Raw genomic sequence first — 13,808 nt, 5'->3', positions numbered from 1 at the left:
GCATCTATGGTTCCAGATTTCTTTCCTAGGGTTTCTATCTCCAGCATTGCCTCACTTTGGGTTTTCTTTATTGTGTCTACTTCCCTTTTTAGGTTTTCTTTATTGTGTCTAGTATGGTTCTGTTCATTTCAATCTCCTGTTTGGATGTGCTTTCCTGTTTTTCTTTAAGGACTTCTACCTGTTTGGTTGTGTATTCCTGTTTTTCTTTAAGGACTTGTAACTCTTTAACAGTGTTCTCCTGTATTTCTTTAAGTGAGTTATTAAAGTCCTTCTTGATGTCCTCTACCATCATCATGAGATATGCTTTTAAATCCGGGTCTAGGTTTTCGGGTGTGTTGGGGTGCCCAGAACTGGGTGAGGTGGGAGTGCTGCGTTCTGATGATGGTGAGTGGTCTTCGTTTCTGTTAGTAAGATTCTTACGTTTGCCTTTCGCTATCTGGTAGTCTCTGGAGTTAGTTGTTATAGTTGTCTCTGTTAGAGCTTGTTCCTCCCGTGATTCTGTTACCCTCTATCAGCAGACCTGGAAGACTAGCTCTCTCGTAAGTTTCAGTGGTTAGAGCACTCTCTGCAGGCAAGCTCTCCTCCTCTTGCAGAGAAGGTATACAGATATCTGGCATTCGGGCCTGCCTCCTGGCAGAAGATGAAGGTCTGAAACAGGGCCTGACCCAGGCGCTGTTAGCTTCTGTAATCCACACTCTCACCTGCGCAGACTAGTCTCAGAGGGATCCAGGAACCAAGATGGCTTCCTCAGGTGTTCCGGAAAAGCCCTCCCGGGCAGGGAGGACACTTGTCCTCTGGCAGGGAAGGTGCCCAGATGTCTGGATCCCGAAATGGGGTCTGCCTCAGAAGCTGTCCTCTAGGGACCTTGGGAGTGTCCTCCGACTCCTCGCCCAGGTGACCCGGTGCTGGCATCGACTGGAAGAGACTTGTGACCCTGGTCAGACCCGGTTTTCTGCTTCCCTAATGCTGGTCCCACGTGATTGGAATGGAACAGAAGTTGTGTTCCACTCACCGGTGGTCCTAAGATCAAGTGGAGAGTCCTCTCAGGACCTTGGGGGTGTCTGCCGACTCTGCGCCCAAGGTGACCTGGTGCTGGTGCTGACCGGAAGGGATTTGTGACCCTGATCAGGCCGGGTTTTCTGACATAAGCTCATTTTTAACACTGGGATCCCAGCTATCAGCACTATTTCAGAACCTTTAGCAAATGGGGCCTTCAAAGAGGCCCGATTTGTGTATCATTCTGCTTCCTGGTAAGGTTCTTCTGCGTTTGCCACACATCCACACTACCCCAAGTTGTTCTATGCACAGTTAGAACCCCTCGGAAACTAACTGAAAGTAACTCTTTTCCCGCTCAAGGAGCTTCTGTTGGGTACTGATCACAATGCCAAGTCACTAAGACACAAGGCTTGTGGAATAAATGCGTAGTCTTATACACTCTAAACTCCACTACAGAAATGGTTAAGGCTTCCCTGTATCAGAACTCTTCTTCAACTGTGTAAGTAATCTACAAAGTATCTGCTAATGGCTGTCTTCCAGATAACCCGGCTCCATGTCAAAGGGCTAAAACCCTGGCCTTACATTCTGTCACATCAGTGTGCTTACCCTAGAAATGAGGTTTCCTAAAAGCCCCTGTGCTTCTGTTTCCATGAGGACTGGCCAGAGGGAAACTGCAAGGCAGAATGAACCAATAGCCTTTGCATGCCAACATAGTCATGGGCAAACACAGTGCCAAGAAAGACCCAGAGCAGCTTGGGGAGCCGGGCTGGCTGTTGCCTTGGTGTGTGGCTCATCTTCCCAGCTGTGAGCCAACCCTGCTGATCAAGGCAACTCCAGTCCTCTGTGAAAGTCTCTCATTCAGCTCACTGGGCTGCTACTACAGAGTTCCCAGAGATTTCCACTGACCTGTTTATAAGCTCCCCTTCATGGTCTCATCTCAATGGCAGTACCTGGCTTCACAGATTCCCTTTCAATGTCTGACCTTCCCACCTATAGCAATGTTCCACACAGACTGCTGGAAGACCTCTTCCCTGATCCTCTGACTTAACTTTCCCTTTTATACAAGCCCTAACTCCAGGAAACCCCTTATTCTCAAAAGGATTCAAAGCATCTACTACATTCATAAATAAAGCAAGCCTGGGGTACAACCTTGTTGACATTTTTACCTTTTATATCATGTCACCTTTACCTTTTGTATCTTCCCATTATATAGTGACACATAGGTTCATTTTCAGTCAATTTATCAGTGGGTAAATTCATTACCTCAGTCCCTATTATAATTCTGAGAATTAACCATATTAATTTAATCAAAGTTAAAGCTACTACAGCTAAACAGTCAGGACTCATGGGCTCCCAGCTCAACAAACCAGACTCTGCTTCAAGAAAACAAGGTGAAAAGAAACTGAGCAAGACACAGACCTCTACACTTAGACCCACACATGTGCACTTAGACCCACACACACACACACACATGCAAGCACGCACGCGCACACTTTAAACAAGGTTTAAAAAAGAAATGAATGAAGAAATACTCTTATTAACCTTAGAGAAATAAAAGCTGGTAAGAGATTCTCTACTCGATAGATACCCCACATTTAAGTAGGATCCAAAGCTCAGAGCACCAAAAGAACAGTATATATTTGATTAAAAACATGACAAAATAAATTCTATTTCTATACTCACTGCATTATAGACTTGAAGATTTGCTACAGTCTAAGACTCAGTGTTTTCAACCTCTGCAAAAAAGACAAATTAACTTATAAAACAATGAGCAAGCATAAACCAGGAAAATGTTCACACTGAGAAATGCTAAAGGGTCAAGGATTTCACCTTGGTATCTTACTTCAGCCTCCAACTCCCAAACTCCATAACTCTTTAAGAACCAGGAACACAGTGGGTGGCATGTAACTTGTCACTGCCAAACTCCATCAACTGTGGATGCTTTATTATCTGAAAGATGGGTGTGGAGGGCCAGAGGAAGGCAGCTTCCTGGAGAAGGGAGGAAGAACAGAGCAGTGGCCCTGCCTGGTCTGGACTGACCTCTTCCCACAAATTAATGCTGTGCATTTTTACATTAGATAAGTTAATTCTTTCTCCTTGAGATCTTACACCTCCTTCTCCTGCCAGCAGAGCTCTCTCTCCAGGGCAGTGCTCAAAGGCAATGTATTTCCTTGCCTCAACTCATCACACTGCATTCCTTGGCCTTTTCATTCTCTCCAGCATGTCCCAGTTTTATCCTTCCTCCTCCACTTACCCACTAAATTTGTGCAATTTATTACTTTAAAAAAAAAAAAAGAACTACAAGAGATGTGCCCAGTGTACAAGAATACACCATCGGGTACCATGTGCAGCCCTGCAACATCATTTTGCAGTATCAGAGGTCTTCAGGGTGCAGAAATGTTGTAGCTGGCTGCACATTGCTCTTTCTGTGGGAAAATACAATATGTGAGGGGTGAAACAGGGTCTCACTCTGTTGTCCAGGTTTGCCTCAAACTCACAGCTAGCCTCCTCCTGCCTCAGCCTATTGAATCCTGGGATGACCATAGCTCAGATACACATTTTTATAAAGATAAAGGAAACCTTGTCACTCAAATATCTACTAAATAACACTGTATTCCCACATATGCAAAGGATATTCATTATATTTATTCATCTATTTTATTTTTACAGTCTCGCACAATTACTTCTCTTAATGAAATTATATATGAGTGGTCTCAGTATAAACCCCGAGCTAGGACTTAAGCAGAACCTACAATTACAATTAAAAGAATGCAAGGGACACTACACTGCTTGGCCCAGAGACTGGACAGTGCTGGAAGTGAAGGGAGGAGAGCACACAGTGACCCTCCCACTGGAGCAGCCCACGGCCCCTCACTAGCCGGTCAGCACACCATGTGGGATTCAGGCCCAGTTTCCATTTGACTGTTTGGGGTTTTGTTTGACTCTAGGTTTAGGGGTTGTTTTGTTTTGTTATTTGGTTAGTTTTCATCTTTAGGATCTCTTAAGAGAAGTCAAAAAATCTGGAGTTTTTAAAAGATGAAATCTGAAATTTTTTACTGACTTTTTTTTCCCAAACACTGTTTTGTGAAAGACAGACAAAATATCTTGCTGGCCTACATTCACCCACAAACTGTCAGCTTACAACTTCAAACTCAGGGCATAAACTCCTAGTACTTTGTGTGAACCAATTCCCCAGGCCCTGTGTAGTTCAGGTAGAACTGTGGGGGAGGGGGATGACCCTCGCCAATTCCCCATTCCCTGTGTAGTTCAGGTAGAACTGTGGGGGAGGGGGATGACCCTGGCCAATTCCCCAGGCCCTGTGTAGTTCAGGTAGAGCTGTGGGGGGGTGGGGGGGGACTGACCCTGGCCAATTCCCCATTCCCTGTGTAGTTCAGGTAGAACTGTGGGGGGGAGGGGGGATGACCCTCACCAATTCCCCATTCCCTGTGTAGTTCAGGTAGAGCTGTGGGGGGGGGGGGGGGATGACCCTCGAGGTTTTATTCTTTCTACTTTAGTCTGAGGTAATTGTACTTCTTGGCTGAGAGCCTGCATGTTGATTGTTGTGGATTAATGGAAGGAATTAAAGTCCTAATGTGTGACAAGAGCAGCCATCATCTGCCCAGCATACAAGCAAAGGGAACTGACAGACAGACAACTATGATAGGCAAGTCTTCCCAACAAAAGGTGAGGAGACAGAGACCAGTGCGTGGACTCAGCGGTTCTGAGTGGAAAGGGCATCCTGAGGACGATCAACTTGACAGACAGGCTTAACAAGCAGGACAGTTTACTCCAAGCAGGTGGAAAGAGACAGGCCACCAACGTAAGATGGCGTTAGTAGGGAGCTGGAGAGGTGGCTCAGGATCCTTTGCCTTACAGAGGACTGGAGCATGGCTCCGAGTAACCACATCAGGCAGCTCACACTGCCTGTAACTCCGGGGGACCTGATGCCCTCTTCTGGTCTCCATGCACATCCATGTGAGCACATCCATGTGAGCACACACAGGAACACACCAGATACACAGACATGAGCAAATTTTTTTGAACTAAAAATGAAGATAAAAAGATCTGGCCTTCTCGCACCAGGCCTGAGTTAAAAAGAACCAAGCACATGTCTAGATCTAACAGTGCACGTGTGAAGGGACTCACACAATGGGTTTCCTCTATCCCCAGCCAGGCTTGCCCCAACCCCCAGCAGAGAGGTTAGCTCTCAGGCATAAGTCCTACCCGGTGAGAAGGTACTCTACACCCCTGACACAAGCAAGGAGGATGCCTAGGGCAGAGCTAAGGATGGCGCTGAAGCACCTTCTCCTCTTCGCAGGGACAATACTTGTAGCAGGACAGCTTCCTCACGGTAGTCATGACTCCTGGGCAATAACCAAGAGGTGCAGAGCGCCAAGGCCCCATTCCTGGCTGGACCCTCCCAGCCTCACGACCTGGGCCAGCTCCTCACTAATTGCTTCTTGTATTTATGTGTGTGACAACACCAGGCTCTGGCTTGGGATTTCTCAAAGTGCACTTGCCAATACAAACACTCCACATCCACGATAAAACAGAGTAATTTAAAACAGGCCTGGTTATCCGATTAGCTGGTCACCTCCTATTTGCACTACCCAGCTGTGGGGCATTTTCAATTACTGTGCCTCTTCGGGGTTTAACTTAAAAATCTAATCTCCACTTTTTATGGGAGTTATAGTAATCATGTAGGCAGGCAGGTGTGGGGAAAGGATGGGCTTTATAGGGAATGAAGTTAGCTCTTGGAAGGCAAAATTTGCCACTTACCAATGTTAACCAGTAAAATGACAAAGGTGAGTCATATTTTGTAGTCTCTTGTAAGTAGCATATAATTATTACAAACTGACTGTGTAAAGAATAACCCATGAGAAACGCTTAGAACCTGCATTATGTAACAACAAACTATGGTGTCTTTATAGTTACTGTGAGAAAACTGGAGAGTGTAAAGGTTCCCATGGAAGTGTGGGCAGGAATCGCACTACTGAGAAGAAAACAGGATGGTGGCGGATATTTTGCCATCTGGTCAGTCATCCACGAGGAGGGCTCTTCTGGGGTATCTGCTTCCTAGGACATTTCCAACTATTTGTTACGAGGGCTCATAGCTCTAATTAACACAGATTAAATAGCACAGGGGAAATGAGTCAGCTAGAGGAGATATCAGAGTAGTCCCCAGTGCTGAGGAGTTGACAGGAGACAGGAGGCAGAGTCTAGACACTATAAACACTCAAATGAGACCCAAAGAGTAACAAGAGTTAGCTAAAGGTGACAAGCATTCTAGAGACAAGAGCACAAACAGGAAGCGCGGCCACACCACCAAGCCAGGTAACCACCCGAGCTTCATCTTCCTAGAACCCTGGGAATGACACGGACAGGAGACTGTGAGGGAAAAGGCCATGGAAACCAGGCAGATCGTGAAGCCGCAGCAACCATTCACTCTCCACCCTGAAGACAAAAGGGAAGTTACTGATGGCTGGGACGGCCACGGTCGAACATTGCTCTGCCAAAGAACTACAAGAAACTCAAAATCACACACAGGAAGAACTTTTATCTTGGAAGACATAACTCTGCCCCTCATAAAACTACACAAAAACAAAATGGTGAGAGTCCCTGGTTCCAGTAATTTGAAAATGTAGCATAATCAAGATGCAGCTATGTGGCTCAGGCAAAGCTGACTTCCCGTAAAGAAATCCTCATTCCTCCCACACGCTCACTTCTTGCCTCACCTCCACCGCGCTCAAGTCCACTCGGCCTTTGGTGCTTATTTAGAACAAACTAAGTTTACTCAACAAAATGAGACTTTGCTATTGACGAGAGGAAAGCCAGACATGCAAGCCAAGTAACTGAAAAATTAATGCTAACAGATGAGAGCCAGTTCTGACCCCAGGGTCAACCAAAACTAATCTTAGATGTTTTGCCAATGGCCATTAAATTGTAAGAATGTCTGCAAGCAGTATTCTAAACTAGAAAGTCTGAGAACCTCCCAGGGCAAGGTGTAAGCATGACCATCATGACAATCATTACACTCAGGCATATCTCTAAATTAGCCTTTTAACATAAATGATTCCATTAAGCATAAAATGCAAGGATTAAAATTTCAAACATCCAGTGAAATCAAAAGGTGGTGAAAACCACTGGCCGAGCACCAGAAGCTCAGCTGTTCCAGACATACAACATGCGCTTCCGACTTGAAGCAATACTTTTTAGGGTCTATGGATAGAAAAGTGGAAGGTACAGGACCACTTTTTATGGGAGTTTATGGGCATGGCTCAGCAGTTAAGGCCGAGTGCTGTTCATGCTGAGGACATGGTTTCAGTGCCCCACACCCACAAGGAGGCTAAGGACAATCTGTAACTCCAGTCCCCAGGGATCACATACTCTCTTCTGACTCCATGGGCATCAGGAGCACACACACAGTGCACATATATACATGCAAGCAAAACATGCATTCATATAGAGGCAAAGGAAATAACTCCCTTTAAAAAAAAAAAAGAGAGAGAAAAGAAAAAGTTCTTTGTTAAAATCAACCTTTAAAAAAATCAAGATTTTTGAGGAAAGTGATTGGTCACAAAACTTTACAACAAAATAAATAACTACATTTCTTTTTGTTGTTTGTTTGTTTTTTGAGACAGGGTTTCTTTGTGTAGCCCTGGCTGTCCTAGAACTCACTTTGTAGACCAGGCTGGCCTCAAACTCAGAAATTCGCCTGCCTCTGCCTCCCCAGTGCTGGGATGAAAGGCATGCGCCACCATGCCCAGTAATAACTACATTTCTAAAAATATGTACATGTCTAATAATATTTAGAAACAGAGGCATCTATCATTATTCTAGATAATTCTTACATGAGCATAAAGAAACCTTACAATATAATAATATTAAAGCTATTAGGGGAAGCATCAACTACTTCTCTTAAGGGTTTTTCTTCCAGTAAGGGCATCTCAGCTTTCCATATTTTCTGAAAATCGTTAAATTAATATTTCAAAGCATGCTTTGGGTATTTGTGATTCACCAACTTGCTTAATTTTCCTAAAACAAACAAACAAAAAAAAACTAAATGATTTTCTAAAACACTACTACTTCAGTTTCTAGAAAGATGGTGTGGTGGTTAGGAGAACTGGCTGCTCTTGAGGAAAACCTGCGTTTGATTCCCAGCACCCACATAGCACCTTACAACTGTCTCTAACTCCAGGTCCAGGGGGTCTGTTGTTGCCCTCTTCTGGCCTCAACAGACCCTGGATATGTACATGGATACAGATACACACACAGGCAAAACACACATTTGCATAAAATTATAAACATAATTTTAACAAACCTACCACTTCAAAAATGACCATATTTTCTATTGCCACTATTATTTATTTGTTAAACAATGTAAAAGAATTACACAGTAAGGAATGATGAGACTGGAAACCAAGATATTCATTCTTTCATTCATTTCTTCTTTAAACAAACATTTGAGACAACAAATGCTAATAATAATAATAATGTTTTGAAGAAACACATTTCTATATTTGATCAAATTTGAGATGCTATTAATCATAAGACCAATTCTTAATGAAAGAGGAAAATGCTTCAAATTTTTTCCTATTTAGTAAAGTTTGATAATTCTCTCTGCCCTAAGTACATTGTTGGGCATTTTCTATGGCAATATTTAGCTTAGAACATAACAAGGCTAAATCAACTTTTGATTGTTTTGTTTTTTAGCCCAGGCTAGCCCTGAGCTCACTCACAGAGATCCACCTGCTTCTCCCTCTCAAGGGTTAGAATCAAAGGTATGCACCACCACACCTGGCCTTCTTCTATTTTTGAGTATCTTTGCCTTTTTTTTTTAAAGATTTATTTATTGATTATATGTTAGTACACTGTAGCTGTCTTCAGACACACCAGAAGAGGGCATCAGGTCTCATTACAGAAGGATGTGAGCCACTATGTGGTTGCTGGGATTTGAACTCAGGACCTTCGGAAGAGCAGCCAGTGCTCTTAACCTTTGAGCCATCTCTCCAGCCCATATCTTTCCTTTTTAACCCTCACAAAACACTTGGTTGTTAGTTCTAAAGAAATGTTAGTGAAATTAGGAGTTTTACCAATAGAAAATGTTGATTTCATGAATTCCTAATTTATTTCTCTACTTAGGTTCTGTCTTTTGTTTTATTTTGCTTTTGATTCAGTGCCAAATAATACTGAGATCTTTTCATTTTAAGTGACAATTAAATCCTACAAATGTCATCCTGACACTGTTGAAGTGGCAACATGGTGTCCAATATAACCAGTGTGCACAGACCCAAGTATGGGTCACCTGACTGAGTGAGATTGGAAGAGATCACTGACTGGTAGCTGAAGTTCCCATTTCAAAGCTACCAAAATATGAGCAGGTTCATGTCGTAGAACCACAGCAAACACGCGTGTAGCATGACAAGGTAAGCACCATCTGGAAGCATGCATTACCATGGGGAAACCTGCAAGTCAAGCCGACCATGTGCTTCTAAATAAGGAAACTGAGACAAGGTAGATAAAGTAACTTGCCCCACGTCACAAAGTGGCATGAAGGCAAGTGAGCTGTCCAGAGAAAATTTCCTTGATCATCAAGTCCCGCTGCTTGAATGATCAGTGACAGGCTCTGCGGTCTGAGCTAAGTCATAAAGAAAGAGGAGCACATCTGCTGACGTACAAAAGAAGGGAACGAGCGGGTGGCAATGGAATTCTGTTCTCGGATCAAAATATTACAGTCTTTACAGCAAACCCTTAGTCCTACTGGAAAGGATGCTGTGCCTGGAAAGAGTCACACTGCACAGGGCCATCCTCAGCTAGCTGCTTCAGACACCATTTGGGACAAGATGCAGATCTATGTCAACTTCCTACTGTAAAACTGCCTTACCCAAGGGTGGGTATCACATGAGTACAAACACGGTGACATGACCTGACACAAATATCATGGTCAGTGGTCTACACTTCTGAAGCAGACCACAGGAGTTTCCCTTTAACCTCTATGGAGAAAATGGTGCTTTATGAGCAAGAAGACTGGAGTCAGAAGATGAGAGCAAACGCAATACACTGAGGGAACACTGGCACACTGAGAACTGCCTCCTTAATGAGATTACTATGTGTACACTCCAGAAGCCCTCCACCCCACACTGCACGCACGCATGCGCACACACACACAGCCAATGTTGTTGCTTGCCGACTTCCAGCTAAGTCCACTGTGGTTCTGAATTCTAAGTATAACTTTTTATTTCTAAGAAGTTGTTCTGAGTTCTAAGAGTAACTTTCTATTTCCTATTTCCCTTTTCAGACAGTGGCGAAAATCCAAACGTTGCTCTGTCCTGACCCTGCAGGCATTCTGACTCTCTCTGAACCCCCTGCACATCTGCAGCTGTGGCAATAGCTTCGCTTTAATTCCTGAGCGAGTCTGTCTTCTCAACCTCTAACTCTAAAAGCCTACCATTCTTCTCTTTTACACTTTTCCCAATGCCTGCTGAAATCCCCACTTTTCCTCTCCTGTTGTTTTTCTTCTTAAACACCAATAAAATCAACCTTGAGTATTCCTCTGAGTCTATTTTAAACTCTTTGTTGATATTTAGTTGCTGTACATTGAAGTAGAAATTTCTGGTTTCTTGCTGAGCAGACACAGGTGAGAGGATGTCTTGCTGAAGCAGACAGGTGAAAGCTCGCATAATTAGGAAGAATATAACCCCCACAAACAATGTGCCAACCTCTTGCATTGGTTTGCCTTGCTCCACTTTGCTAGTCTTCGCTGATGACATGCTTACAGTGGTTCACCTTGCACGGTGTCACTGTTCTTCACTTGCCGTGACTTTATAGAGAATAACTCACTGAAGACCTCGTGATATTCCAGCAGCTTCTTGCTGCTTCTGAGGACTCGTGCTGATTCAGCAGAGCCTTTTGGTATCTTTTGGATCAAGCCACCACTACTAATTCCTGTCTGGTATTTGCTGATTAGACTGGACTTGGACCGGACTGCTGATACTCTGACAACAAAGATTGGGAGCTCCCCAAAGAACTACTTCTAAACGGGTCCATACTGCCTATTTCCTATTAACTTTTCTTTTCTCCTACCTCTGGTAGGTGGGTAGAAGGGAGGCTGAAGCATCTAAGAACCCTAATTAAAATAAGTTATGAGACAGCCAAGCCTACATGACATGTATTCATGAGTATGCACGAGGAGATCAAAGGACTTTATGGTGTTAGCTCTCGCCCACAAGCTTACCTGGGTTCAAGGATGGAACCCATATTGCCCAGCTTGCATAGTGGTTTTGTTGTTGCTGTCTGCTTTCTTGCTTGCTTATTTGTTTTTTACATCCTTCCTCCTCTCTCCCTCCCCTCGGTCCCTCCCCTCTTCCTCTCCTCGTCCCTCCCCTCTCCCACCCCTTTCCCCATCCACTCCTCCCTTTCTCTTCAGAAAAGAGCAGGCCTTCCATGGATATCAATGAGCCATGGCACATCGAGTTTCAGTAAGGCTGCACCTCCTCCCCTATTACAGCTGGACAAGGCAGCCCAGTAGGAGGAAAGGCAGGCAACAGAATCAGGGACAGTTCCTGCTCCTACAAGACCAAGCTACATAACTATACATATGCACCGGGAGCCTAGGTCAGTCCCACACAGGTTCCCTGGTTGGAGGTTCAGTCTCTGTGAGCTACTATGGACCCAGGTTAGTTCTGTGGGTTCTCTTGTGGTGTCCTTGACCCCTCTGGCCCCTTCAACTTTTCATCGCACTCTTCTGCAGAATTCCCCAAGTTCTCCCTGATGTTTGGCTGTGGATCTCTGATCTGCTTCCATCAGTTCCTGTGTGAAGGAATGGCAAGTGTTTTTACCTGCAGAGCAAGTACGTCAGCTCCATCTTAAATTGTTTTATCTGCAATCTTAAAACGTATGAAAGAGACCACAAGACTCCTAGTGACACTGCTGGATCCTCCCTATACTGGACAACTCAAAAAACTTCACTACCACTGACCAATTCATGAAAGACATACAACTGTCAGAGTTCTTTTTTAAAAAAAGAATTATTTTATATATGTGAGTACACTGTAGCTGTCTACAGACACACCAGAAGAAGTCATCAGATCCCATTACAGATGGTTGTGAGCCACCATGTGGTTGCTGAGACTTGAACTCAGGACCTCTGGAAGAGCAGTCAGTGCTCTTAACCACTCAGCCATCTCTCTAGCCCTGTCACAGTTCTTATAATACACACACTTAGGAAGATATGTAATAAAAACTTGTGGTACCACAGGGTGCTGGCAAGCAGAGGACACCCAGACGCCCTCCCACCACATGTGTGGGTCAACAGCCCTGCTGCAGCAGTCATCTGTGTCCATGGCCCATGTTGCCACCAAAGACCACATGGACATCCCTGGGCTGGGCTGCTGCTTGGGACTTGCTGATGTCCAAGGGCTGTACAGAGCCGGCCCCACCCCTTACCAGCTTCAGCACTTGAAAGAGCTAGCCCCTGAACCTCACCTGCACAACACACTAGAGCTGGCCCTGGTGACAAAGGCCTGAGTGAGCCCTCCCCAAGGGTATGAGGGCAGGAGAGCTGCCCAAGCCCCACAGCTGCAGCACTGGGAGAACTAACTGGACTGGTGTTGGAGAACTGGCCTTGATAGTGTGGGCACAGGACTGGTGAACTGACCACCTCCACTTCTACGTAGGCCCAGATCCCAGAGCTGTGAGTTGGCCCACTCCAACATCTATCTACCCCATCTATGATCTGTTGGACCCTAAAGGAGCCGGTCCTGCACAGGGCAACAACAGAATATCCAAGAGGAGCGATGATTCACTACTGATAATATAGCAGAAGCCAGAGCCCTGGAACCAGACCAATGACTCATTGCAGTGAACATTTGCAAGAAGGATGTCCGGACAAAAGGGCATACTGTGTGACACACTAACTGCTATGGTGAGAAATTTTGTTATTTAGTTTTGTTTTAGGGAGGTGTTTTTGTTTTCTTTTGAGGGGAGGTTGCAGGGCAGAGGTCAGATACAAAGGGACAGGGAGATGAGTGAGACATGTGAAATTCACAAAGAACCAACAAAAAGTTAAAGAGAGAGAGGAAAAAAACAACAATAACAACAAAGACGAGATGAGACAAGACAAGACAAGACAAGACAAGAGAAACCCATGTACTTGAGCCCATTTCTTACTTTCATAACAATGGAAAAGGTAAAAGTGAGAAAATCCAACCTGAGGATTTTACTCTGTCGCCTGCTCTATTTAGTCACCTAAAGTGCAGCTAGATTCCCAATCAGGGCCTGCACCCCTGACTCAGCAATTAAAAGCACGCGGCGCTGTTGTTGCAGAGGACCTCAGTTCAGTTCCCAGTGTCCACAGAGTGACTCACAACCATTTGTAACTCCAGTTCCAGACAATCTGACACCCATGGCCTCTGTGTGCACGAAGCACACATATGGTGCACACACATATACACAGGCAAGACACCCATGCACATAAAACAAAAAATAGTTTTAATTAACATATGATTTCAATGTGTTCAGTATTATGACTACTCAAACATAGAGACATGAGTCTTAAAATATGGTTCACTTATAAGGAGAAGAAACAACAGATTAATAACAGATGCAAATATTACATTTTCTCTCTTGACTTAATTTAAGAGTGGAATTAAATATGTATCACACTCTTAATAATGCTTCTGCCTCAGCAGGGCTCACCCAGACTTTCTCACACAGACTCAGACTCCTAGATAGTCTCTGTATTAGTCAGGGTTCTCTAGAGTCACAGAACTTATGGATAGTCTCTATATAGTAAAAGAATTTATTGATGACTT

General features: G+C 44.4%; 1 protein-coding gene across 4 annotated transcripts in view; it reads right to left on the bottom strand.

Moving 5' to 3' along the window:
• Ttc27 (tetratricopeptide repeat domain 27) overlaps positions 1-13,808 on the bottom strand; it is a 144,053-nt gene that overhangs the window by 67,102 nt on the left and 63,143 nt on the right. The window lies entirely within an intron of this gene.

Source organism: Mus caroli, chromosome 17, assembly GCF_900094665.2.
Source record: "Mus caroli chromosome 17, CAROLI_EIJ_v1.1, whole genome shotgun sequence".
NCBI lineage: Eukaryota > Metazoa > Chordata > Mammalia > Rodentia > Muridae > Mus > Mus caroli.
This window is presented reverse-complemented; position numbering and strand designations above follow the sequence as displayed.